A 5,977-nucleotide genomic window follows, 5' to 3' on the forward strand; every position below is an offset into this window, starting at 1 on the left:
AATAATAATAAATAAATAAACTCTATCACCACCATTTATCTTCTTTAGATTTAGTAAGATCGTTTGGGTTGTCTAAAAATACAAGGTCAGTTTATGTCTTTTGTTTTTGAGAGATCACCAAAGCTGAATCCAAAGTGAAATGCTGTTGTCTGATGTTATCTTGAGACAACATTTGTGAAAAATAAATAACTCCATATCCCATTTTGGTAAAAAGGACAGCTCAGAAGAACTCTTGATGGATCAATGTGGCTACATATGAACCTTTCAGAAAGTCCTCTGAAGAGATCTGTCCACAAGTGGAGAAAAAAATAGCACAACCCTTCCTTAATTTGCATATTGTGTGGTCAGGTGGGCTTTCTGTGCTCTCTCAGAAGATTTAAAAAAAAAAAAAAAGATTTGCTCCCAGCAGGTATATCAGGTTTTTTCTCAAAAGGATATCCACATATAAAATGCTAGCATTCTGGGAGACATTTCTCTTGACACTAAAATATCAAGTCTAGTATCCTTATCACTGTAACATTTAAAAACTAATGAAAAATAAAACCAAAAATTGTTCCTCTTCCCAGATTATATGAATACTACATTATTTTCTCAGTGTGTGCAAAATAAGTGTGCACTCAGTATCATCTGCTCATTCTGCCCTTTGGGAACATAATATAGATTCTAGAAAGCAGGTTAACTCTGATTTATTTTAAATTATAAAGACTATTTCTGGAATTGGATTTTTCATTTGGATTCAGTATAGTTTGCTTATTTAAAATACACATTTTGAGTGATCTCTAACATGTCGAGAAAACAGGTAATGAAAGTAAATGGAGATAAATCTGGCCTTTCCTTTGTGTATTTATACTAGAGCAGTTCCAACTTTACAAGTGAACAAGGTTATGTGTCCATGCACTTTAAACCATGCAACGCAATGTACCTGTCTTCATTATTTAGTGCTGTTATAATAGAAATACATCAAGTGGAAGACTTGAAAAAACAGAAAAGTATTTTTTCATTGTTTTGAAGGTTAGAAGTTCAAATTTAGGGTGCTGGCTCTGGGGAAGGCTCTCTCTGCTCTGAAATAAAATTCATCTCTTTCAGCTTTTCTTCTTCTATTCCTTAGTGATCTCCATGTGGCATCAATCTTTCTAGTAGTGTCCCTTCTGGCCAGCACCATAGTTTAGACAGGAGTCAGGGGTAGTAAAGCAGCCCCAAAATGCTCTGGAAAGATTTGGGTTGGATTCAAAAAAGAAAAAAAAAGAGGCAGTAAAAGCCATGTTATTTAAACTGTTGAAAGGTGCCTTGGAGTGGCTTCCTACTCAGTGACTCTATCTATGTACAACTGAAAGAAACACTGCCCAGTCCCATGTTGTTCTCATAATTGTTGCTATGTTTAAGTCCACTGTGGCAGCCACCATGTTAATCCATCTCGATGAGGGTTTTCCTCTTTTTCACTGGCCTTCTACTTTTCCAAGCATGATATCCTTCTCCAATGGTCCCTCCTCACAACATGACCAAAATTCATAAGACAAAGTCTCACCATCCTTCCAAGTATCATTCTGGCTGCACTTCTTCCAAGACAGATTTGTTTGTTCTTCTGGCAGCCCGTGGTATATTCAGTATTCTTCACCAACACCATAATCCAAAGGCATTAATTCACCTTCAATCTGCTTTTGCATGCATATGAGGCCATTGAAAATACTATGGCTTGGGTCAGGCACACCTTAGTCCTCAGTGACATCTTTGCTTTCTAACACTTCAAAGAGGTGTGTCGCAGCAGATTTGCCCAATGCAATGTTATTTTGCTGGTATACCTTATGGCTCCTATGCTTCCATGGATATTGATTGTGGATCCAAGTGACATCAAATCATTGACAACTTCCATATTTTCTCCCTGGTGGCTCAGTGGTTAAGCACTCAGCTGCTAAGCAGAAGTTCAGCAGTTGAAACTCACCAGCCCACTCACTCTGCTGGAGAAAGATGTAGTAGTGTACTTCCATAAAGATTCACAGCCTTGAAAGTCCTTTGGGGCACTTCTCCTTTGTCCTATAGGGTCGCTGAGTCAGAATCTATGCAAGGACAACGAGTTGATTGGACAAAAGATTTTTAATAAGGGGAAACTTATATACAGAAGACAGCAGATCCTATGGTGAAACCACTGGGAAGCTCTGACAACTTGTTGTTGTTGTTAAGTGCCGTTGAGTCGGACCCGACTCATAGTGACCCCTCCTTGGGTTGCCGAGGCAGTAGCACTACGGAAGTAGATTGCCCAGCCTTCCTTCCGAGGAGTGACTGATAGGTTTGAACTGCCAGCCTTCTGGTGAGCAGTCAAGTGCCTTAGCGCTACGCTATCGGAGCTCCCGCTCTGACAACTAGCCAGGTTATAATATTGGCATGCATTGCGGGTTCTAGCACTTACATACTCAAAGGTGAGTGACTTACAAAGGGGGAAAGGATGTGACAGCAGCAAAACGGGGAAGGGAGAGAAAAGTGATTTCTATGAGTCGGGCCGACTCGACAGCACATAACAACAACAAAAACTGGGGAAAAGGTCCTAGGAAGTCCTAGGGAGTTAGCTTTGCTAATTGATGGCTGAGTTTGCACTTAAAGGCAATTAATTAGTAGCAGTTAACTCCAGGGACGAGAGAAGAGAAGAGAAGAGAGGTAGCTAATGCCTCAGTCTAACTATGGGATGAGGAGCTTTGGAGGCATAGTGCCTAAGGCACTTGACTGCTAACCAGAAGGCTGGTGGGTCCTTCAGCCACTCCCTGGAAGGAAGGTTAGGCAATCTACTTCCGTAGTGATACCGCCTCGGAAACCCAAGGAGAGTCTGGTCCAACTCCACAACAGGTAACAACAACTATGGGATGAGGTTACTGTTTGTTCATTTACTCTTGCTCAATCCCGGAGTCCATGGCGGCAGGACCTACTTTGGATATGCTTCAATTACACGATCCACCCCTTCTTGCCCGGCTCTTACAATCTCCGCATCCACAGCTTCCAAGCTTCCCTGAACTGACAGGATGGGTGTGGAAGATAAGTGTAGAGTCCTTTTTCATAATTTGTTCAAACACAGCAAACATATACCACACCAGCAATATAAGCAATTGCAAAAAATGATCCCACTTATGATGCAAAGAAATCCAAATGGTATTTTTTTTCCAGAGAATCACCCCTTGATTTGCCTACCAGGTGTCATCCCCCCCATACCTTCTAGGTGGTCTATTTGGGCTTGTGAGAAAATAAGGGAGTGGTTTATGATGCACGCATTATCAGGAATAAACACACAACATTCAATTTCTAATAAAGCACAGGTGCCTTTTTGGGCCGCTGTTATCATGACCAAAGCCATTCTGCTCTGAAGCACCCTTTTGCAAGGCAGCAGTTTCTTTGTTAAAAGCAGTTAGCCCAGCTTCAGTGTCATTTAGGGCAGTGGTAACAAACTTTCGTAGCATCTCAATTTTGGCCATAAGATTAATATTGCCAACATTTGGAACAAAAAAGTTTCCATTATTAGGTTGTTGGGTTTTTTTCTTACTTATATCTATAGCTTGTTCTTGTGATGCCAGACCAGAGAAGATTATTCTGTGCCTTGGAACAGTGACATCTACTCTCCACATATTTACAGAATATGTAGTGATATCCCCAGTGCTTAAGGTACTACTCATACCTCTTTGTTCAGTTATCTAGGACTGGACTTTCAAAGGTGGAATCCACCAGGGAGAGCTCCTTGGCTGCTAAAGAGCATTAATCCACTTACCCAAAAATCAAACTGATTTGCTATATGGGCAACGTGACGTGCCCAGGACAGAAATGTGTTTTCCGGTGTTTTCCAAATAGAATCAGAAGAGGTGCAGAAGAGAGAAAAGTAAATAAGTTTTTAGTAGAAAGAAAGAAACATATTAGGTACATATATGGAACAGTCATTATTTTCTATTAATATATGACTTGTATTATTACCTCAAGAGCTCTGGTGGCATAGTGCTTAAGGCATTTGACTGTTCACCAGAACAGTGGTGGTTCAAACCCACCAGCCACTCCCCGGAAGGAAGACTGGGTAATCTATTTCCATAGAGATATTGCCTTGGAAACCCAAGGAGGGGTCGCTATGAGTTGACTTGACTCGACAGTAGTGAGGTTTTATTGTCATTATTATTATTATTATTACCTCACCTGTCAAAACTTCAGAGGCTAATGGAATTTTCCTGGCTGGGTGTACCACACCTTGTGCTCAAGGGATCTCTTTTTGAAACAGTTATTATCAATGAGGAAGGCAGGATCCACCTTACCATTGCAACTGGTGTTCCCACAACATAGGCTGTGACCTATGTCAATGCCACCTACTCACCTCAAACTCAAAGCCAGTGAGGAGCATGGAGTCTAAAACTAGAGAGTAGGAATTCCACTCACTCACTTGGGACTGCCACTGGATACCCCAATCTATTTTCCCCTGTCCAGAGCTTATGTTTATCGACATCCTGAGAGATAGGACTCGTCTGGTAGAGTCCAGTTCCGGCATAACGCAGCTGGTCTTCTATAACGTAATAGACTGGTCTGGGGATGGCTCCACACTTAGTTGTTCACATGAGGACCACCCTCTCACAGTGGGAGCTTCATTTAGAGCTGCCAAATCCTTAGGGAGAACTACTGCCCAAGGACACAGGGTAGAGAAACCCATTAGGACTTTCATTTGCTACTTAAACCAGGCCATTTTTTTTTTTGATTAATTCTGCCTCTTGAGAGTTATAACTCACTGCCGTGGAGTTAAATCTGATTCATAGCGACCCCTTCTTGGGTTTCTGAGGCAGTATCACTATGGAAGTAGATCACCCAATCTTCCTTCCAAGGACTGGCTGGTGGGTTTAAACTGCCAGCCTTCTGGTTAGCAGTCAAGTGCCTTAGGCACTGTACCACCAGAGCTCCCTTAAGAGTTATGTTGTTGTTGTTGTTATGTGCCATCAAGTCGGCCCCGACTCATAGCGACCCCTCCTTGGGTTTCTGAGGCAGTATTACTAGGGAAGTAGATTGCCCCATCTTCCTTCTGAGGAGTGGCTGGTGGGTTTGAACCGCCAGCCTCCTGATTAGCAGTCAAGTGCCTTAGGCACTAGTCTATCAGAGCTTATAGGGCAGGTGAAAAGCCAGCTGATGCCTTGATTTTTCTGCCCATTGCTGGACAAGACCTCCAGTACGCTGAGACCCTTGGTCACTATTAATCTCTCCAGGTGTGCCTTAAAATAAATAAATAAATAAAATTCAATGCTGAGTCAATTCTCACTGGTAGAAACACTATAGTACAGTTTCGAAGGCTGTAAATCTTTACAAAAGCAGACTGCCTCATCTTTCTCTCACACAGTGGCTGGTGAATTTGATGACCTTCTAGTTCACAGATGAGCGCTTTAACCACTGTGCAACTAGGGCTGCTGTAGCTGTGCCATACATTGCAATCAGCTGAATAAGGCCTGAAATGTTAGTGGCCTGCATCGCCCTTGTAGTAGGAAAAGCTTGCCATAGCCCACTATAAGTATCTACATAAGTAAGGGCAAATCTGTATCCTTTGCTTTTGTGAAGAAGTACCATATAATCTACTCACAAAATTTGCAAAGGTTACCCAGATGTATTCTTAAGTTGAAAAGGGCATTTAAGGCAGCAAGTGGGACATGACTCAATAGGAAACTCAACCTCCTTTTTTAGTAACAGCCAGTCCCCCTTTTTGTGCTAGTCTCCAGGGCCTTTGGACACCTCAGTACCGTCCCTTTTTGTGTATCCATATGGCAATGTCCTGGCTATCAGAGGGGTGAGGGCTTTTATAGTTGCTATGGTGTCTCCTTCTACATTGCCTATGGGAGAATTGGTGGCATATGCTGGGACGTGGTACACAATCACCCAGCTTGTTGTAACTTATCCCATATATCTTGTTACAACTTCTGCCCCCATACAGGCCTTCCAGTAACTTCTTGATTATCATTTTCCTATTGTAATATCCAGTGTGTGA

Source organism: Orycteropus afer, unplaced genomic scaffold (assembly GCF_000298275.1).
Source record: "Orycteropus afer afer isolate SDZICR_OR568_19922 unplaced genomic scaffold, OryAfe1.0 scaffold00119, whole genome shotgun sequence".
Taxonomy (NCBI): Eukaryota; Metazoa; Chordata; class Mammalia; order Tubulidentata; family Orycteropodidae; genus Orycteropus; species Orycteropus afer.